The sequence below is a fragment of the Trichomycterus rosablanca genome, chromosome 3 (genome assembly GCF_030014385.1).
Source record: "Trichomycterus rosablanca isolate fTriRos1 chromosome 3, fTriRos1.hap1, whole genome shotgun sequence".
Classification (NCBI taxonomy): domain Eukaryota; kingdom Metazoa; phylum Chordata; class Actinopteri; order Siluriformes; family Trichomycteridae; genus Trichomycterus; species Trichomycterus rosablanca.
The window spans coordinates 15,907,962-15,931,576 of NC_085990.1; the positions used below are offsets into that span (position 1 = coordinate 15,907,962).

A 23,615-nucleotide genomic window follows, 5' to 3' on the forward strand; every position below is an offset into this window, starting at 1 on the left:
GCAGGTGTTGGGGAGTTACATTTCATTGAAAGACACATGAACTCCAATATGTACTGTGAAATACTGAAGCAGAGCATGATCCCCTCCCTCCGGAAACTGGGTCGCAGGGCAGTGTTCCAGCATGATAATGACCCCAAACACACCTCTAAGACGACCACTGCTTTATTGAAGAGGCTGAGGGTAAAGGTGATGGACTGGCCAAGCATGTCTCCAGACCTAAACCCAATAGAACATCTTTGGGGCATCCTCAAGCGGAAGGTGGAGGAGCGCAAAGTCTCGAATATCCGCCAGCTCCGTGATGTCGTCATGGAGGAGTGGAAAAGCATTCCAGTGGCAACCTGTGAAGCTCTGGTAAACTCCATGCCCAGGAGAGTTAAGGCAGTTCTGGGAAATAATGGTGGCCACACAAAATATTGACACTTCAGGAACTTTCACTAAGGGGTGTACTCACTTTTGTTGCCGGTGGTTTAGACATTAATGGCTGTATATTGAGTTTTTTTGAGGGAAGAATAAATTTACACTGTTATATAAGCTGCACACAGACTACTTTTCATTGTGTCAAAGTGTCATTTTGTCAGTGTTGTCCCATGAAAAGATATACTTAAATATCTGCAGAAATGTGAGGGGTGTACTCACTTTTGTGATACACTGTATATATATATATATATATATATATATATTAGGGCTGTCAAACGATAAAAAATGGCCGTTTCTACACGAAGTGAGTGTGTTTTGACCCTTTGGGGCTTCCATAGTTCATGAACTAACGTGCTTGACTCAGCTTTCCGGTATTCGGTACAGAAGAAGAAGTTAATTAAGTGTAATAAAGTGTTCTGCTCCCGACAACTTGTGAATATAGCGTGTATTTATTTCTTTATTAAGCAAGTACATCACTACGACGATCGGTTACATTTTGTTAACAAACCGCAAATGAAAAACGGTGGCAAGTCCAACATTAAAATGTTTGTTCTACCAGTCAAGTGTCAACATGAACTAGAATCTGCGTTAACGGCACTATTTTTTTTAATCGCGTTAAATTGAGGTCGCGTTAATGCGTTATTATCGCGTTAACTTCAAAATAATAGTGCCGTTAACGCAAATTCTAGTTAATGTTGAGACTTGACTGGTAGAACTACAACGCTCGGTTACATTATGTTAACATTATGTTAAAACAAACGTTTTAATGTCGGACTTGCCACCGTTTTTCATTTGCGGTTTGTTAACATAATGTAACCGAACGTTGTAGTGATGCACTTATAAAGAAATAAATACACGCTATATTCACAAGTTGTCGGGAGCAGAACACTTTTATTAACTTATTCTGTTAAGGTACCAAATACCGGAAAGCTGAGTCAAGCACGTTAGTCCATGCACTATGGAAGCCCCAAAGGGTCAAAACACACTCACTTCGTGTAGAAACGGCCATCAAACCATCGTCACAATACAACCACAGAAAAGTCTGTTACAATAACTACGCCTTATCCCACCTAAAGCACCGCTGATCTACAATGTTTGCTGATGGATTTCTAAACTACAATCTGACATTTACTGCCTAGTATGTGAGTGAATAAAACTCCCTTACAGTTTTCTCTTGTCCCAGCAGTTTTTAACATCAGTACATTTAGCATAAAATGTGTTCACCATTTTAATTGTAACATTTCACATAAAAATCCTTGTTTTCTATAACATTTACACAGATTTTTTTTTTATGCGATTAATCGCGATTAACTATATGAAATTCTGAGATTAATCGCGATTAAAAATTTTAATCGTTTGACAGCCCTAATATATATATACAGTGTATCACAAAAGTGAGTACACCCCTCACATTTCTGCAGATATTTAAGTATATCTTTTCATGGGACAACACTGACAAAATGACACTTTGACACAATGAAAAGTAGTCTGTGTGCAGCTTATATAACAGTGTAAATTTATTCTTCCCTCAAAATAACTCAATATACAGCCATTAATGTCTAAACCACCGGCAACAAAAGTGAGTACACCCCTTAGTGAAAGTTTCTGAAGTGTCAATATTTTGTGTGGCCACCATTATTTCCCAGAACTGCCTTAACTCTCCTGGGCATGGAGTTTACCAGAGCTTCACAGGTTGCCACTGGAATGCTTTTCCACTCCTCCATGACGACATCACGGAGCTGGCGGATATTCGAGACTTTGTGCTCCTCCACCTTCCGCTTAAGGATGCCCCAAAGATGTTCTATTGGGTTTAGGTCTGGAGACATGCTTGGCCAGTCCAACACCTTTACCCTCAGCCTCTTCAATAAAGCAGTGGTCGTCTTAGAGGTGTCTGGGGTCATTATCATGCTGGAATACTGCCCTGCGACCCAGTTTCCGGAGGGAGGGGATCATGCTCTGCTTCAGTATTTCACAGTACATATTGGAGTTCATGTGTCCCTCAATGAAATGTAACTCCCCAACACCTGTTGCACTCATGCAGCCCCAGACCATGGCATTCCCACCACCATGCTTGACTGTAGGCATGACACACTTACCTTTGTACTCCTCACCTGATTGCCGCCACACATGCTTGAGACCATCTGAACCAAACAAATTAATCTTGGTCTCATCAGACCATAGGACATGGTTCCAGTAATCCATGTCCTTTGTTGACATGTCTTCAGCAAACTGTTTGCGGGCTTTCTTGTGTAGAGACTTCAGAAGAGGCTTCCTTCTGGGGTGACAGCCATGCAGACCAATTTGATGTAGTGTGCGGCGTATCATGTGAGCACTGACAGGCTGACCACCCACCTTTTCAATCTCTGCAGCAATGCTGACAGCACTGCTGCACCTATCTTTCAAAGACAGCAGTTGGATGTGACGCTAAGCACGTGCACTCAGCTTCTTTGGACGACCAACGCGAGGTCTGTTCTGAGTGGACCCTGCTCTTTTAAAACGCTGGATGATCTTGGCCACTGTGCTGCAGCTCAGTTTCAGGGTGTTGGCAATCTTCTTGTAGCCTTGGCCATCTTCATGTAGCGCAACAATTCGTCTTTTAAGATCCTCAGAGAGTTCTTTGCCATGAGGTGCCATGTTGGAACTTTCAGTGACCAGTATGAGAGAGTGTGAGAGCTGTACTACTAAATTGAACACACCTGCTCCCTATGCACACCTGAGACCTAGTAACACTAACAAATCACATGATATTTTGGAGGGAAAATGACAAGCAGTGCTCAATTTGGACATTTAGGGGTGTAGTCTCTTAGGGGTGTACTCACTTTTGTTGCCGGTGGTTTAAACATTAATGGCTGTATATTGAGTTATTTTGAGGGAAGAATAAATTTACACTGCTATATAAGCTGCACACAGACTACTTTTCATTGTGTCAAAGTGTCATTTTGTCAGTGTTGTCCCATGAAAAGATATACTTAAATATCTGCAGAAATGTGAGGGGTGTACTCACTTTTGTGATACACTGTATATATATATATATATATATATATATATATATATATATATATATATATATATATATATATATATATATATATATATATGTTCCAATTTACTTCAAAATTGTTCAGTGTGGTTTATTTCAGGGTATTAAGCAGGCCACTGGAGGTCTTACAACACACTCAACATAGAAGTCCTTACATGACCTCACTGACCACCACTTGTGCCAGCTCCTCAACCAGACAGTAGGAGTCACTGCTGCAGCACAACAGGGGTGATTTCCAATCTGACCCTTCCTCCTCAAGCTGTGCCTGTTGAACGGACCTGTGGGCTGACTAGACCTCAGATCTCTGCAGGGTAACCTAGCTGGGTCACCCAAACGTTTAAGCTTGCCTTATATTTGGTTACTAAGTCTTGATACTATGGACCATCCTTTGGTCAAAAGTTAAGACCAAAAGTAACTGAACACCCCTTCTAATTACTACATGCAGGTGTTTCAGCCACACCCATTGCTCACAGGTTTATAAAATCAATTACATAAAATAAATGATATGCCTTTAACTTTATAGCAATAATTTTGAGAAAGGCACTTTCCTGTTCCAGCACGACTCTGCTCTTGTGCACAAACCTAAGGTAGATAAAGACAAAGCTTGATATGTTTGGTGTAGAGTAACGTTAGTAGTCTGCACAGAGCCCTGATATCCACCACACTAAACACCTTTGAGATGTACACTAATTGCAAGCCAGGATTTTTATCTAATTTAAAAACACCTGACCTCACAATTGCGCTTTAAACGAAAAGGTCGCAAATTCTCACAAACACAAACCGAAGTCTTAAGACAGGGCTTCCTAGAAGAGTGGAGGCTGTTGTTTTATTCACCTTTACTTAACCAGGTAAGACATTAAGAACAAGTTCTTATTTACAATGACTGCCTGTCGAGTGCCAAGGAGCACTTGTGTGAAGAAGAAAAGAAGGGAGAGAGGGACAAGGGGAAAAGAAAGCAAAAAGAAGAGAGAAACATCACATAAAACAATTACAAGTATCATTAAATACGTCTTTGATTAAATCCTTAAAGCAGCAACAGAAATTAATGTCTATTTTTATTGTTTTACTACCTATGGTTTTGTAATTTGATGTCCAACAAGTCTAAGATCAGGTGTCCACATTCTTTTAGCTGTAATGTCCTTAAGTAACCTGCCCAAATCTACTAAGGCTGGCATTGTATTACCAGGTGTGAATGGAGTCTTTGTTCCTGGTAAGGTTTTCATTTTAGGGAAGCTGTAACTCAGTCAAAACATTCTAGGTGCCATTTTTAACAGTTACTTTTAGCTGCTACAGGTGACCTTTATATGAAGAACTGGAATGAGTGGCTCGCTTTAGCTTTTATAAATGCCGATAGTGTCCAGTCAATCATGCATGATTCTGGATACCATCATTTTCAGTCTATGAGGTCTTTACTGGGAAACATAATCTGAGTCAATGGCTTGAGTTGTAAATGTCATGTGACCAACCCAGCTAGAAATCTTTCAAACATAAAAAAAACACTTTTTATACAATTATGCATCAATAGCAAATCATAAAAGTCCACAGCCAAAACTCAGTCATGGTCTACTAGTGATTAAGCAGTGATTAAGCAATGGCAGCATACAGCACTGCTGTTAAATTAATGGAAGGGAAGGGCGCAGGGCAAAGTTAGGGGGGTGTCGTCAAAAGACGACCTCATCCTATTATTTCAGTGAAGTGGGGCAGAAAACCAGTGCCAGAACACTGATTCCTTTATAAACTTTGTTCAGAAACTTGTGAGCATTAGCTTAGTTTGTATATTATGTATAAAGATCAATTCCAGAAAAAAACTTTGCCAAAAAAAATGTGGACATTTACATTTAAAGAATTAAGCAAATACTTGTATTAAAAAAAAGAAACTGTGACATCATCAGAAGCAATCCATGCAATTGAATGTTAAAAGTCTTGATCAGTGGCCCAACAGAGGCAACTTGACAGTGATTGGGTTTAATAGCACTGACCTTCCAATTACTAGTACAGTACCTTAACCGTTGAGCTACCGCTGCCCCAAATGAATCATCCAAGAGTTTAAGAACAACAACCAAGTGCTGATTTTAAGGACTATTGACCTTCAACCCATCAGACAGCACTGCAGTAAAAACCAGAGTCTGTGTTACACGCACATGGGTTCAGGAATATTTTACCAAAGTGTTGTCAGTAAACACAGTTTGTCGCTGCATCAGCAAATGCAAGTTAGGACTGTACTACACCCAGCTAGAGCCATGTCAAGTTTAACCATGTACGGTTTTGCAAACTCTTTCAGTAAGGTCTTCATTAATGTAGAACTTTATCTCAATAAAAGCTTTATCGGTGCAAGACCGTGAATATGCTTTGTCTGCAGTCGGTCTAATGAGTGGTATTGTTGTTTGTTGATTTACTTTAGAGGAGCAGTCTGACCTGAGAAGTGAGGAGTTTCATATTTTCTTAACTTTCTTAATAGATTGAACTAGGCTCCAGAGCATGTTTAGATGCGCTTGTATACTTTTTTTTTTGTATGCCTATTTGTTCTGTGAAAACAGTGCCAACCATCCTGATAGACCTCACAAAGAGAAGAAATTATACAAAATAGTCCAACCACTGCAGTGTTTTTCAACAAGGCTTCATTAATGGAATGACTTAATTCACTATACTCTAACCCAAGAGTACACTATATACTGTAACCCACATGTTAATGATTATTACAAACACTGCCTACTAGGGATGTAACGATGCACCACAAGACAGTTAAAAATCGATTCACATGTGTAACTATTCAAATCGGTTTACATGTACTGTATAATGAATCGATATTCACTTTAAACAGCAGAAGGCACTGGCGCTATTCACCTTTTTTTTTTTTTTACACAAAAAGGGAAATGTGCAGCATTGTTTTGCACAGTTTGTACCTACCTAAAAATAAAAGGGCATTCATTATTTAAATAAATAAAAGATAAGCACAAATACAGTATTTTATTTTATTTTTTTTAAAGAGAAATAATAAAAGGAAACCGTGAACCGTATCGTGAACCCAGTATCGTGAATCGCATCGCATCGTGGGTAGAGTGTATCGTTACATCCTTACCACCTACCCTACCCACTTTAAAATTAGAACTCTGTATTGCTTCCTAATGGTCAACAAAGACTGTAATTCAGTGAAATATCCTATAAATATAAGCAGCATCTATTCTACATTTTTAGGAATATTTTAAGCCGTTATGTATGTATCAGTCTGACGTAAGTTCCGGGTGAGAGTGTGCTCTTGTCTGTCTGTCCGACTGCTGCTTCTCTTAATGTCTATGTGTGTCTGGTTTGGTTGTTTCAACTGTAAATCTTTAAATCTCTACAAGAACTACTTTTCCTTGCTGTTATGCTGTTTTCCACTCCAGATGTGTGCAGCTGTGTTTACAGTTTATTGTTCTGTGTTAAAAATTGTAAGTGTCCTTAAAACACGTAAAGGATTCTTGAGCATGGGAAAGACACTATTTAAACAAAAGTAAAAAAAAATTTGATTTGACACAGAACTCTGGCAACACTAAAATAAAATGCAGTGAAACTGTATAAATATTAGGATTTATAAGTTGGTATTGGTATCAGTACTCCGTAGGGAAAACAGTATCTTGCATCCGCAATATTTACATATTGTACGCCGAAATTCATATGCTTTCAAATAAAGGTCTGCATTTTGTCTACAAGATTAGATAAGTTAGCCAGCTTGTTTCACAGACGCTGAACTCGTGTAGGTAATGGGATGCTTTGCAAGTCTATTTTCATACTGGACCCAAAACCACATCCAGACAGAAGCCACTGTTGGTAAGTCTATTAGAATTTTGTCATACGACAGCATGGAGATCTAAAAGTATGACAGCAATAGGAATGAAATTCACCAGGCTGTAAGTTGTAGAGGAATCACATGAAAACTATTTGATTTGATAAAGACTCTTTGGCCTGCACAAAGCCCTTGTCACAGCTCTATTAACACTTTTTGGATGAAATGGAACATAAATTACAAGCCAGGGCTTCAGGCCTAGAAGTACCTGAGCTCACAAATCCTCTTTTGACTGAATGAACATATAAACTCTGTTAAAATCCAAAATGTTGTGGAAAGTTTTTCTAGATTATGTTTGTTAATAATATTAATTATTACTATTTTATCAATAATATTTTACTAGGGCAGCACAGTGGCTCGGTGGGTAGTACTGCCACGTCAGAGGTGGAGCGGTCCGGGTCCTTTCTGTGTGGAGTTTGCATGTTCTCCCCTTGTCTGTGTGGTTACCCTCTGGGTGCTCCGGCTTCCTCCCACAGGCCAAAGACATGCAGTCAGGTTAATTACTACAGTCCCCCTAGATATTTGTTTGAGTGTGTGTGTGTGTGTGTGTGTGTGTCTGTCTGTCTGTGTGTGTGTGTTTGCCCTGTGATAAACTGGCAACCTGTATGGGGTGTTTCCTGCTCTGAATTGTACCCACAGCGACCCTAAATAGTATAAAACAGTGGTAAAACAGACAATGAATGGATAAATGAATAAAAGTTATAGTTAAGGTGGTTGACAACCTTATATATAGGCCCACATTGTTTGCACTAGATAGTATACAGACCTACATACATACTAGTGTCAGTAGTAGCCTGTGTGTTCTATAGATGGATGGATGTTGAGTGGCAACTGTCAAACTAAATAGACAAAAGTATTGGGACACCTCTTGTAATTTTGGAATTCGGCCACAACAATCGCTAACGTGTAATAAATAAGTTATTTAAAGAAATTAATTACTTCCAACTTTGCAGCAACAGTTTAGGGAAGGCCTTTCCAGTATGACTGTGCCATGACATCAAAAGACATGACAAAAAAAGACATCAATTGAGGCTTTCTTGACCAACCTCATTGCCAAGCCATACAAATGCTCTTTTGACTGAATAGACACAAGTTCTTAGGACATACTTCTTGTGAGAAGCCTTCTTAGAATAATTCTTGTTATTATAGGGATGCCCAACAACTTATATATGGTGTATTACCATAAAGCATGTCTTTCATAGGTCTGCAATACTTTCAATACATTTTAGACCACATATGTTGGGTAATTATTATGCTCTTCACACTTATAAGCTGCCTCTTGATAAAAAAATGTCTAATAACTAAAAATGTGTCTATATGGCCTTGTTTAACTCAGAATCCGTTTTAAAACTGGACTCCATTCAGACAGAAACTTCTGGGTATTGAATTGTATGAGGTGGCACTCCCTTATTACTTCTAATCTAACTAAGCCCTAAAAGGTCATAAGAACTGTAATAGAACAAAGGTCAGCTGTAGCATTCCTCACGCTCAGATAAAACACTGCCACTATGACGAATCAAACACAGACACACACACAAGCAAAAAGAACATACTAATTACATCAATTCATCAGTACAGATAATTTCCTCATTTCTCTTATCCTGGCACTGTCTACGGGATGAATGGCGTAATATCATTGTACAACGTGTCCTGATAATACTAGTATGTTTTCATTTTATTTTCCTGTTTATCCAGGTCAGGTTCACAGTGAGTCTGGTTTCCCTGGAATTACTGGGTGGAACAGAGTTAAACACCCCTTGGCAAAATGCCAAATCTGTCTTGGGGCCTTCTTTGTAGTTCTGTAATTACTGACTGTAGTCCATCTATTTCTCTACATAATTTTTAGCCTGCTTTCACCCTGTTCTTCAATGGTCAGGACTCCCACAGGACCACTACAGAGCAGGTATTATTTAGGTGGTGGATCATTCTCAGCACTGCAGTGACACTGACATGGTGGTGGTGTGTTAGTGTGTGTTGTGCTGGTATGAGTGGATCAGACACAGCAGCGCTGATGGAGTTTTTGAACACCTCACTGTCCCTGCTGGACTGAGAATAGTCCACCAACCAAAAATATCCAGCCAACAGCGCCCCGCGAGCAGCGTCCTGTGACCACCGATGAAGGTCTAGAAGATGACCAACTCAAAAAGCAGCAATAGATGAGCGATCGTCTCTGACTTTACATCTACAAGGTGGACCAACTAGGTAGGAGTGTCTAATAGAGTGGACAGTGAGTGGACACAGTGTTTAAAAACTCCAGCAGTGCTGCTGTGTCTGATCCACTCATACTAGCAAAACACACACTAACACACCACCACCATGTCAGTGTCACTGCAGTGCTGAGATGATCCATCACCTAAATAATACCTGCTCTGTGGTGGTCCTGTGAAAGTCCTGACCATTGAAGAGCAGGGTGAAAGCAGGCTAAAAAGGTGTGTAGAGAAATAGATGTACTACAGTCAGTAATTGTAGAACTACAAAGTGCTTTTAATAAAATGGACAGTGAGTATAGAAACCAGGAGGTGGTTTTAATGTTATGGCTGATCGGTGTATGTCTATATGCACCTGCAAACCCTGGATCCCAGTGGTAGCGGACTAGTGTAATTTACTGGCGTTCACCCAAGCAGCCATACTACTATGTTTTTAAATGCAAATTTGAAATATAGTGATAATCATGTAAACATGCTAGACTTGTGTGCAACTAGGACCCCATGAAACCTGGCTGCAGAGAAAATAAGGCTATTTCCAAGGCTTAAGGCCTCCAGCAAACCACAGTGAGAGCCATCATCTCTAAATGAACAAAACTTGGAATCTTGGAAACCTCTCCAATAATGCTTCAACAACTCACAAAGCCACTCAGACAAACTTCTGAGAAACTGCAGGCCTCTCTTACTTGAATCAAGTCAGCATTTATAATATATTCAATAGAAAAAGACAGGAAAATGGTATCTACGAGAGACTTGAAGGACAAAAATTGTTCTAGCCAAAAAAGGCTCATCTCACACTGGCCAAAAATATCTTGCAAACCTTCAGGTTTTTTCCGATAATGTTACATGGAGTCAAAAGTAGAGCTTTTTGGAAGGTGTGGGTATTGTTACACCTACACCTAACCTCTCGCCTGGAATACAGACACAGTGGTGTCATCGGTTCAGTTCATTTTAGGACACAGCTAGTTAGGTTTTGACAGTTGAGTCTATGCAGGTGCAAATATTTCCCAGTGTGCTGTTTGACCAGCTATTTCATGACTGCAGTTCTTTAAAGCTAGTGCCTGACTCCTTCTTTACTCCTTTTTTCTTTCTAAACTCCCTCTGGGTCACCTGAGCTTCAGGGCTCATTTCAGCAAAAACAAACCCCCATTTCTTCCCCCCTCTTTGTGACACTAATGTGGGCCTCATGAGCATGATAAAAAGGCTTTAGTGTGGACAACTAGCACAACATATAACCTTGCACCAACAATGACAGCCATTCTCTCTGTAACCTGCATTCCTATGTTGCTCACACAACACGAACCCACCCTCCCCAGATACCAGGAAAAGTCGGTATCTCTGAGTTTTTTCTCTAAGGGTTCTTTCAAAACAACTCATATGCCAAGTGAAAGTGTCATGTCTACTGGTTAGATATGTTCCATTACATAATTTAAAGGAATACCACCAGCTTTATGTACAGCCTCTAATAGAAGCACAAACCCCCAAAATTGGGACATTTTACAATGCAGTATAAAGAAAAATCTGTGAATTGTTAATTCTCTTGAACATTTATTTAACAGATAAAGGTAGAAAAAATGTTTCTAATGTTTTCACTAAACGACTTCAATGTTCTCTGAGCCTGAGCTAATCTCAGATGGTCCGAAAGACAGTGGAAACATGTGCTGTGGTCAGATGAGTCCATGATTTAGCCTGTTAGAAAACAGACGTCAAGTTCTCTGTGCCAAAGATGAAAAGGCCCATCCAGACTGTTATCAGTAAAAGGTGCAAATGTCAACATCTATTAAGGTATAGGAGTGCATCTGTACCCACAGTATGGTGGCCAGCCGTCCGGCTTTAGGTCGGACAGTCCGGTTTTTCAGCTGCCAGTCCTCCGCCCATGCAACGCTAGGACGGACACTTAAAAATCCTCCTTTTGGAGTGATATTATCTGTCATTGGCTCAGGTACATGTCAAAACAAATGCTTTGTATTTCATTGGTTTAACAGCCTCATTTGACTGCTTATAGTGCTACCTATCGTGGGCGGACCTTTTGCCGATTGGCCAGTGGTGGGCGAGCCACGATTCGCAGAAGGTCCGCCCTCTAAATGCTAGTCTGTGATTGGGTGGTTGAATTTCGCCCGCTCGCTCTGTTCTGCATACACCTCTACTTGAGTCAATTAGTCAGCTCTCATGCTCAGGAACGCTGTGAAAATGCCAAATATATCAAAAGTAGACACAACATTTAGTGAGTAAAACAGTAATTTGTTATAGAATTCTTGCTTAAATTGGTCGAAAACTCTGTTATATGGGTTATGGTTTCATTCTGTGTGTTGCAGTATCATGTCCCCCTGTTACTGGTATGACGTCCTCCTTTTGGGGTGTAATGTCCTCCTTTTTGTGACTATGAATGTGGCCACCCTAACCCACAGTATGGGTGACCTGCATACAAGTAAGGGTACCACTTATGCAGAGGTGTATATTGGGATTGTAGAGAGACACATGCTGCCATCAAGGCAATGGCTGCGTCCGAAATCGCATACTTAAACAGTACGTACTAGATTTGAGGCAAGGAGCACTGCTCGGCCGGTAAAGCAGTACACTTTTTCAGAACACAAGTGTTCAGTATGCACGCAACCTCGTACGTACTACGTCCGCCATCTTACCAGTGTCACGTGATGCATGACGTCTCATCGCCACAGTTTTTAAACAATTTTAAAATCGGACAAAATTAATTCTGTCGTTCTCCACAAAGCTACTGATAATGTTATTCAGGGTTGTACTAAATCATAACATGTTTAATGTTTGTCTTACTCCACTTTACGCCATCTTTCTATTTCGCTACGAACGCCTTTGCAGCTCCAGTTACATTATGGGATAGATTATCGGAATGTAAGTGTGCATCATTTGCATACTCAAAAATGCCTGCCCAGGCAGTAGGTCATCCGGGAACTTTTCGCGTACTTTTTTTAATGTATACTACGTATTCGGACATACTACTCGCTCTCGCATACTGCTTTCACGTACTGTTCAGTATGGAAGTATGCGATTTCGGACACAGGTAATGTCTTTAACCGGGAAGTCCATGCTTATTTTAGCAAGACACTGCTAGATCTTGTTATGTATGTGCTTCAACAGTGTGGCTTCATAGAAACTTGACTGGCATGCCTGCATTCCCTACTGAATACGTGTAGTGCAGCATGAAGAGGAGAATCAGACAACTGCAACTATGGACTGCTGATCAGCTGAAGTCTCATATCAAGCAAAAAAAAGTAGACAAAAAATCCATTAAACAATTAGTGTCCTCAGTTCCCAAACAATAAAAAAAGTTTCATTAATAAATAGATAACTGAACACAAGGGTAAACACACCTCTGTCCCAACTTTTTAGTGTGTGTCACAGGCAGCACAGTTTAAATGTGTTTATACTAATAAAGTACAATTAATTTGATGAATTGGAAATCTTTTTTCTACTTTTTAGTTAATATTTTTTCTTTTTATTTTCCTTTCAAAACATTCCAACGTTTCTGGTGATGGGGTTTGCACAATATATGACCAAAATATTGTGGAAACCTAACAGTTTGTTGGACATCCTCTAAACCACATGTGTCAAACTCAAGGCCTGTGGGCCAAATCCGGCCTGCCACATCATTTTTTGTGGCCCGCGAGAGTTTAAGATTGTCTTAAAATACACTGTAAAATCGTACATAAACTGCATCTCCCAAAAATCGGCATGATTTTGCGACCCGCAAAGTGACCGCATCCCGCCACTAGATGGCAGTGTTTCCACATCAGCGTTTAACTGAGGCGGTTTTCCAACAAGTGATGTTGAGAAATATTTACAAATCATCCCAAAATGCACAAGAAAAGTAAATTGAAGCAGAAGGAAGAGAATTTAATGAAAGATGTGAAAACAAGTTTGTGCTTCAAGAAGGAAAACCGGTACGTCTCTTGTGTTATGAGGCCGTGTCTGTGGTAAAGGAGTACAATATAAATGTAGATATACATTATAAATATACAGTATAAATTTGCCATTTTGACACCAAACACAGAATTTAGCCTTCAAGAAAAACAACAAATTGTCCAAGACTTAAAAGGCAGACTGCAATCACAGCAGGATACATTACAATCAGTCCTTTGAGGGCCACCATAATGCAGATCTGGCCCTCTGTGAAAATGAGTTTGACACACCTGCTCTAAACCATAAGCATGAATGAAGCATAATATGGAGTTGGCCCTCCCTTGGAGCAAAAACAGCCTCCATTATATCAGGAAGGTTTTCCATAAAATTTAAGAGTGTGTCTTTAAGAATTTGTGACCATCCAGTCAAAGGTGTGTCAAAGGTGGAACATATTCTAAATAGCTTTGTGCTCTGCATGTAGGCGTACTACGTTCAATATTAAATAAAGGACTTTAACCCCTACACAGTGCACTACATGTTCTATAAAGCACTAATTTTCTCCCATGAGTACAGTATATATACAGCATGAATAAATCACAGGTGTAGAAGTATACCTGGGAATGATCTGTGCACCTGTGACCAGCTAACTGCAGCAATTCTCCAGACAATGACTCGCTGGAGAGAAAAACACTGGAAAGTTGTAAACACTAAACTGGGTAGGCATTAATCCTTTCAGCAGACGTTAATCCCAACCTCTGACATGCACCATAATTAAGGAAGCTGGGAACCAGTCAGATGTTATGCTGTTTGAAAACGTGTTGGCTGTTGTGTTTAGTGGCAGTCAGGTAATCAGGCTATAGGCAAAGCTCCAGAGATTAGTACACTCATATATTTATATGAATGTGTCACAAACACAACCAACCATGTTCAATGATATCACCAAGAGCTGAGGGTGCAAGCTTTCCAACAATGTCAACCAAGTCTTTACACCGCTCAGAAGCTTAGAAATACTACATGTAAACAAACAAGCTACCAGTCCATGTGACTTGTTTATATATACAGTATGGGGAGAAATAAGTGCTAAAATGAAATGCAATCACTACAGTGGAAAAATGTGAATTGCAATACTATTAATACTGTTATTGCTTTATCACAGTAACATGCCAAAACAAAAAGCAAAACCTCTATTAAATAGTTTTTTATGTCGGTCAACCTCTTCACTGAAAAACAATATAGGAGGATTTGCATTTAAAAAACACAATGCTAAATGTGTGTCAAAATTGTATACAACTGACTGTGAAATTATGTCGAGGCCCAGCTTTATTGCTTCACACTGTGCAGTGTTAAACCATGCCAAAATAAAAAAGTAAAATATCCATTACATTTACTTAACATTGTTTAACTTCTTAACAGAAAAACATTACATGTAGGTTTGGATTTAAGATAATAAAATGCTGAATGGGTCATAGGTGAATACAAAACAACTTGCAATGCATTTAACTTGCAGCTGATCCACATTTTAATGTGTGGTGCTTTAAATGTGCCAAAACAAAACACAGTACATTCATTGTTTCAGTCCAAGCAGTGCTGTATTTGTGCCCCATTGAAAAGTGATCACTGTCCAAACACAATCCTTTACCGAATTTGGGACGTGGCTGAGAAACCATACAGAAGTAATCACTTGTAGCTCTAACATTGCTGCAGGTGTTAGTGACATTAGATGATGTGCCTTCAGTTTTTTCAAGGCTATTAAAAGCCTCTCACAAGAAATATGCCGGCCAGCTTTTTTTTTTTTTTTTTTTTTTTAATTTTTCTAGCTATTCTGCTTGAAACAATGGCTAAAGAATGGGGCCGTAAATGCAGTTGAATTTTGCTTTTATTGTGTGTTTTAGTTATCTGTAATCAATTAGGATTGCTTGTTACAATACAGCCCCATTAACCATGCCCCAAATTCGGTAAAGGATAGCAAATTAGACTTTTCTAATTACTTTTCACTGTGGCACAAATACTGTTCTGTACAATCTGCTCTGTGACAGCAATTAAACTACCTCAGAATGCCGGCAATTATGTTTAAGTTTGCAATTTCCTTATTTTTAAGTCTCTGTGCATGTGCATTCTGTCTGTGTCGATAAAGATTAACCTAATGTACACAATGTCACAAACCATGTCTGGAAATACTTTCAAATTCTTCAGTTCATTTAAAGTATGTTTACTTAACTCCAGAATGCTTAAAGGCTGCAGGCATATGTTTGTATTTTCAATAAAAACACTAAAGGTAAGGTAGTTGTTAGAATTATTAATGTGGAACCACAGTGACAGGCTACAGTCAAGCAAGCTTTACCTTCATGTGCTTAAGGGTTGCCACATACAAGAAAGAAGAACCTGCTTGATTCAGACCTTAAAGCTCAACTAAGCTTCTTACACAGCAGCCTCTCAGCCTGACAGCTAGTAGTGCAAGTTATCTTTCACCAGCTTCTAATTCATGACACACCTCCCTTTTGGTGAATTACATCTGAACATCTGGACACATTTCCTCCCAGGTAAAGGTAGCAGATTGTGTTTTCATGAACCTGGTGAAGAGACCTCTGTTCTATGTACTTTTAAAATACAGTTTATACAGTAAAACTAGTCTTTTTTTTTAAGATGATGTGGGTATAAATCAAACCCAGCAGTTGTCAGTAGCGAAAATCATTGAAATTCACCATCCTTTACAAAATTCCTCTTAGTGTAAGGTGATAGTTTGGAGTTTCTCTCTGACACTGGCAAGTGACCACTGTCGGATCATATATACAGTATAATGATCTGACATCATTCTGATCGTGTCATTTTCTGCTCTCTAATAACGCTCCAGCCGTCTTAACCTGCAACGCACGCAATGGGTAAATGTTCCAGCCAGCTTCCGGCGTAGTGATGAAGCGTCGCTCCCTACTACCTTTGGATATAAATATCACTTAAAATGATGGAATACGTAGTGCACTGCACAGTAACAGCTAATGTGAATGAAACGCTCCTACAGAATTGGCGCTAATGATTGTAAGAAACGCTTTCTGAACCAATCAGACCGTCTGATTTTAATTTTTAGTAAGAACTGCTGTTATTTGCATGTATTTAGTTTGCAGCGTCACACAGATGATGCGTCAATGAAACGCTTGATTGACTTTCTAACGAGTTCGTGTTTTACTTCACAACCGGGAAAAGTTTGGAGGTTTTTAATTATAAGCACATTTACAAAATAACGGAGTATATTTCTAATGGGACACACGCTTGTAAATACAGTTGTTAATCTGTTGTTGTTTATCTGAACTTACATATTATTTGTTTATTTCTACGCTACATTTCCAATATATGTTTTGTGTATATTATATTGACTCGTGACTTGACTCGGACTCTAGCCTAAAGACTCGTGACTTGACTCGGACTCTAGCCTAAAGACTCGTGACTTGACTCGGACTCTAGCCTAAAGACTCGTGACTTGACACGGACTCTAGCCTAAAGACTCGTGACTTGACTCGGACTCTAGCCTAAAGACTCGTGACTTGACTCGGATTCTAGCCTAAAGACTCGTGACTTGACTCGGACTCTAGCCTAAAGACTCGCGACCTGACTCGCACTCTAGCCTAAAGACTCGTGACTGGACTCGGACTCTAGCCTAAAGACTCGTGACTTGACTCGGACTTGTATTTTGTGACTTATGAAAATCTCTGGTGCGTAGCCACTGATGCACCGTTGCTTTCACATCATCATCACATGAAAATATTCTTCCCCTTAAAGCTTCTTTGAGCGTTCAAAGAGGTGGAAATCAGATGCTACTAAATCCGGACTATAAGCTCTCTTAGACATGACTAATTACTACTCCTCCCAGCCTTACTGTTTCCAACAAAAATATAAAAGTGTGGAAACTTTTGGAAGACCCCTTGTATAATTCTTAGCACGGCCATGCCACGAAGGGCAATGACATTAATCTTTGTTGCTGTTTATTTCTTTTTTTGACCCCTCAGATTTTGTCCTGTTCTTAGAAAGCGCTTCTTCTTCCTCGGCCTTTGTCCCGTTCGGTCACTGGGTCGGCTCTCGGCGGATCATTTTTTTACACCAGATGCCCTTCCTGACACAACCCTCCCTATTTTATCCGGGCTTGGGACCGGCACTACAATGCACTGGTTTGTGCATCTAGCGGCTAGGTATCTATAGGACAATTCAGTGTTTCCAATTAGCCTGTTGGCATGTTTTTGGACTGTGGGAGGAAACCGGAGCACCCGGAGGAAACCCACGCGGACACGGGGAGAACATGCAAACTCCGCACAGAAAGGACCCGGACCGCCCCACCTGGGGATCGAACCCAGGACCTTCTTGCTGTGAGGCGACAGTGCTACCCACTTAGCCACCGTGCCGCCCTCCTGTTCTTACAAAACTACTTTTAGATCAAGAATAATGTGTTCCAATCATTCATTTAAAGCATAAAAATAGTTGTGGAAATCATAGAAAAGTTCCTGTAAGTGTAAGGAGACAGTCTGGAGTTTCTTAACTCTGGCAAGAGACCAGTGATTACTAGACTCTCTAAAGGGTGCAGTCTAACCAGCCCTATTTACATGAGCACAAAGAAGTCACTCATTGGTCAGTCAGTCTGGTCAACTATAATTCACACAAATACATGTCACAATGAAAAGCAATATTATTATTTGTTGTTGCCTGTTTTTTTTTGCCATTTTTTGCCAGCAGATTTTCTCATATTTATCATATATTTTAATGATGCAGTCAACTTTAGTTAAAAACTATACAAAGGTCACAATGGTAAATGGCAAACTTTTATGACTCCCCCATTTTTGAACACCCACAGTAAACCTAGAAATTACCTCAAATTTGTACTTTTCTGACAAAGATATGTGTTCCAACCACTTAACCAAAGTAAAACAACAGAAGTAAAAATAATTTAGACATACATACATGTTACTGGCAGGTGTATTAAAACTTTTAACTTTAACTAAAGTTAGGCGTCGTTTGAGCTATAAACTTGGCAGCTATTTCTGCTACAGTAGCCACACAGCTAACTGTTAAAACTAACACATAAAGCACAACCCAACAAACGCGTTACTTACTCTTTAATAGTCGTTTAAAACTTCACAAGCTGACAGTTGTTCCACTCCTTTTCCTTCCACTTTTCTCCCTCATGAAGTTGGTGACAGAAACAGAACGTCCATGATAAACCAGAAGAACCTGACTGAACAAGAACTCCTCTCAAACTACAACCTGTTACCTTCTACCAACCGATGCTCTATGCCCCGCCCATCGCCGCCAAAAGCAGCATCATGATTGGTTAAGAGGACAGTACAGGGTGGTGCCTCACAAAGTGCGCTCTGTTCTTTTCAATGTATTAGAAAGTTCAGGCGCAATCCCAAATAGCTCCATATTGGCTCTTTAGTGCGCTTTGTCACAAGTAATAGCGATCACATTATAACACATCTAGGGCACATGTAAAAAAGTAAGAGCTAAATTGGGATACAGCTGCATTATGGCTTGTTGGAAACTGGAGCGGCATTTTTGAATATTTAAACGAAGATTTATTATTTATTCATGTATTATTTGACCTTTAATAATTGCCTCAGGGTTTGGTGCTATAAACACTCTATGCAAAATACACTCTATGCAAGAAGAAAAATAATAAGCAATAAACACACCTACCCAGCCACTTACTTATAAATAGGGGAAATTTACAGTATCTATTCCATAACCATGTATTAGGGAGCTGGAGGAAAGCGGCAATACCCCAAGAAAAGCAACACCATCAAGGGGAGAATATGCCAAAACTTCTTTTTATTTATTTATGCATTTTCTCCCAATTAGCGTAGTCAATTTGTCCTCCACTGCTGGGGGATCCCTGATTGCAGTCGAGGTGGGTATATTGCTGCTCACGCCTCCTCTGACCCGCATGCAGCCCTTTACGGAACCCTTTTTCACCTATGCACACTTCACAGGCGCCTCTCTATCTGCCAATCAGGGTCCTTACACAGCGTTTGAAGACCCCACAGTAACGGGGAAACGTGCCAAACTATTGTGTAATACACATCTTGTCCTATTAAAATGACTTTTTGAGCATTTTTGCTAATCATGTGTACAGTAATCAATAAAAATATGTATTAAGATGTGTTTTTTCCCCATAAACGTCAGTAATGCAAAATTGAATGTCTATTTAGTGGTTTTACTTTTAGATAGAAGGTGTGTTTTATTTATTTTTAAGTGTAAGGTAAACATGCAAAATCCCCTGTGGTGTGACTAATAAAAAAAATAACATTTAAAAAAATGTTCTGTTCAATGTACTTTTAAAATACAGTTTATGCAGTCAAACTAGCCCTATTTTAAGGGGAAACCTAAGATGCTATGGGTATAAATCAAACCCAGCAGTTGTCAGTTGCAGAAATCGTTGAAACTGACTACATTTAAACACCTTTGACAAAATTCTTAGACTAAAAAACATAGACTAATGTGACAATTTGGGGTTTCTTTCTGACACTGCCAAAAGACCACTGTCTTATGTGCTTTGTGCCCATGCAAATAGGTCTAGTCGCCCATTTTGGTCATTTAAACATACAAAATCTCCTGTGGTGTGACAGTAATAAAAAATAAAACTTTTTACAAATAAATCAGTAACACCTGGAACTGCATTTGTTCTTTTTTTTATATACATATTTACTTTACCACATCAGGTTTTAAAATGCACAAGATTCACAATACAATAATAGTTATAGTAAATTAATTGTTGTAATGAAAATGGTGTGACGTCATGTCTTAAGATGTGTCAATTAAATGGCTTTTATAAAGATAATGTGGTTTTTAAAACATTAAATAATTGAACTATATTTTTTATAATGTTATTATTTTATAAGATTTTATAAGATAGTTCCACTTGTGTGAGTGATAAAAAGGCTACAAGTAAAGAACAGAATTGAAAAAGAGCAATGAATAATATGCATATACTCATATCTCAATGGAATAATTCAAACACTTTGTAAAATGCACGCCACAAACATTGAGGCTGTTCTAAAACATAGATACCATTCCTAGTGGTTAGTAAGTATACAAGTAACTGTCTACAGCTCACTATATTAATAAAGTGCTCAATGAGTTAATCAGCATGGCAAAATGCCTCCATGTACACTGTGGGCAATTCTATTTGTTTATGTTTTACAGTTATCAACCACTAGAGGGAAGCAATGTCTGTCAATAAGTAACATCTAACGCTCAACAGGTTAAGCCATGTTGTGGTTCAAAGTTTAGCATGCACTCAACACACATTTGACTGGAACCTTGATTGAACAGACAAAAGGACAAAGAAAAGAGTGTTTTCAATTTTGAACTTGATTCTATTTGTTAAATATAAACAAATTTAGAAATTGATGCCTGAAACATACTTAAGAAAGCTGTGGCAGATGCATGTTTACCACTGGGTCACATCCCCTTAACTTTTTATTATACTTTTTAATTGTTTGGGAATTGAAGATACTAATTGTTGCAGTTTTGCAAAAAGAATTTTTGATCATGACCACAGAACATGTTTCAACTGTCTTACCAATGTAGGTAACACACTACTGCAACATTAAGTATATACACTGATCAGCCATAACATTAAAACCACCTACTTGTTTCTACACATACTGTCCATTTCATCAGCTCCACTTCCCAAAAAGCACCTTGTAGTTCTACAATTACTGACTGTAGTCCATCTGTTTCTCTGCATGCTTTTTTAGTCTGCTTTCATGCTGTTCTTTAATGGTCAGGACCCCCACAGGACCACTACAGAGGAGGTATTATTTAGGTGGTGGATCATTCTCAGCACTGCAGTGACACTGACATGGTGGTGGTGTGTTAGTGTGTGTTGTGCTGGTATGAGTGGATAAGACACAGCAATGCTGATGGAGTTTTTAAACACCTCACTGTAACTACTGGACTGAGAATAGTCCACCAACCAAAAATATCCAGCCAACCGCGCCTCGTGGGCAGCGTCCTGTGACCACTGATGAAGGTCTAGAAGATGACCAACTCAAACAGCAGCAATAGATGAGCGATCGTCTCTGACTTTACATCTACAAGCTGGACCAACTAGGTAGGAGTGTCTAATAGAGCGGACAGTGAGTGGACATGGTGTTTAAAAACTCCAGCAGCGCTGCTGTGTCTGTTCCACTCATACCAGCACAACACATACTAACACACCACCACCATGTCAGTGTCACTGCAGTGCTGAGAATGATCCACCACCCAAAAATACCTGCTCTGTAGTGGTCCTTGGAGAGTCCTGACCATGAAAGCATGAAAGGAGGCTAACAAAGCATGCAGAGAAACAGATGGACTACAGTCAGTAATTGTAGAACTACAAAGTTCTTCTATATGGTAAGTGGAGCTGATAAAATGGATAGTGAGTGTAGAAACAAGGAGGTGGTTTTAATGTTATGGCTGATCAGTGTATATATATTGTGTGTGTATGTGTGTGTAATAGTTATAATGAAAAGAAAACAATGTATTCACAACCTAAACAAACTTACAGTATATGTTTGCTGATGCATTATGCACAAGAATATCAGCGTGCATTAGTCAATATTTAATCGTTCTTATTATACTGTAAATAATGTGAAAATATTTGAAGAACACAATGCAGCTTTTAAAAGCATTTGTGTTAGACATGTCTCCAGGAAGCCTTCACTTCACCTCATCTTTACAGTTCACAAATTAATTCCTGGCAGGACTTCCTTGCTAAAGAGCTAACAGCCTATTATACATTAGCTGCAAAGAAAACAATCCACCTCTGCAGTAAACTGTTAGAGCCAAAATTCTACCCCATTTGGGGAGGGGTGGGTTGGGTTAAAGCCAGATCACTTTACTTTTTAAAAATGCCAAATGTCAAATTAGAAAATCCCCCTAAAACCTCTGATTAGTGAACTGTTTAGTGACATCTCAGGAAATCGACCAAAGGGGCACTATCTCATTGTGTTACTGTTAAAATAAATGTGTGTTCATCGGGGGGTCAGAATAAAAGAAGGAAACAAGAAGACGAGGAAAACAGGAAAGTGGTAAGTGGTGGAGGAAATGATAAATGAATTGGGGATGAAAACAAAACAAATAGCAATGTAGTAATGATGTCAGCTCCTGCTTTTTGGCAAAAAAAAAAAAAACCAATAATAATTTAGCTTTCTAATAGAATGGATTATTTTACATGCAGAAATTATCCAGCCTTTTATAAAACATGCTAGGTAATGCCAAGTTCACACTACACGACTTTCCAAGTCGTCAGATCGCTGTACAGTTCACACTACACGACTGTGTAACGAAAGTTTGTGCGCTGATGTGCAGCGTAAAATCAAAGAGAAAAAGTAAATGAATCCGAGTGGATTTGGCTACGCGAACAGCATGGATTGTTCTACAGTATAGTGAGTTGGAGGTTAATAAATATTTTTTGCAATGCAACGTTGGCGTTATGTTTTGTAGAGAACGATAAGGTCAGAAATACTGTAAAACTTGTGCGTGTAACTTCTCCTCTGCGTTTCCCCTCACACCATATCTCACGTTCTCATTGGCTGTTCGACATAGCACTCACTGCCAGTCGGGCAACTCAGATTCAGATATTTGACAAGCTAAAAAACTCGCTTTGGTTGCCAAGTGCTCGGCGAGCCGCTCGGAACGAGTTGTTGAGTAGTTCACACATAGCGATTGAGAGCCGAGTGACCGAGCCGGGCAAACGCCGAGTTGCTCCAGAGCCGGCAAATCTAGCAACGACGAAAATCAGGGCAAAAATCGTGTAGTGTGAACTAGGCATAAGGTGTAGTATCAAGGCGAGTGATCAAATCTACAGTAAAGTGGCTGGGAAATAAGTATTCAAACGCTTTTGTTTTTGGTATTTAATATAGTTCTAGTACATTGCAGTATAGTATTCACTTCAAATTTGCACTTTAGTTTACATTTATAAAATTGACAGTAGAAATACATTGTTGCAAAAGCATTCATTTTAGTGCAGCATTGGGGTTTAATTTTTGGATTATTCCTCATGGCAAACCATCTTTATTGTTTTAAGGTTACAAGAGTCATGCAAGCTTCTTTTTGGGGGGGAAACTAGGCTTGAGTTTTGCTTAACTGCTTCCACTTTTTTTTTTTTTTCTTCAAGCATGATTAACTCTATTTAACATAGTTCTGATGTGTGATACTTTTGATGTTAGGCATATATTATAGCAGCGCTTTACACAAAGGAACTAAGATAATTGCAGTACAGTTTATC

At 39.2% G+C, this 23,615-nt stretch overlaps 1 protein-coding gene across 1 annotated transcript in view; it reads right to left on the minus strand.

Moving 5' to 3' along the window:
* The window catches only part of LOC134310981 (cingulin), a 63,696-nt gene extending 45,174 nt beyond the window's left edge, over positions 1-18,522 (minus strand). The window contains exon 1 of the mRNA XM_062992781.1: positions 18,454-18,522. The gene's annotated coding sequence lies outside the window, so the exon portion shown is untranslated. The remainder of the gene's footprint in view (positions 1-18,453) is intronic.
* Between the last annotated feature and the right edge of the window lie 5,093 nt (positions 18,523-23,615).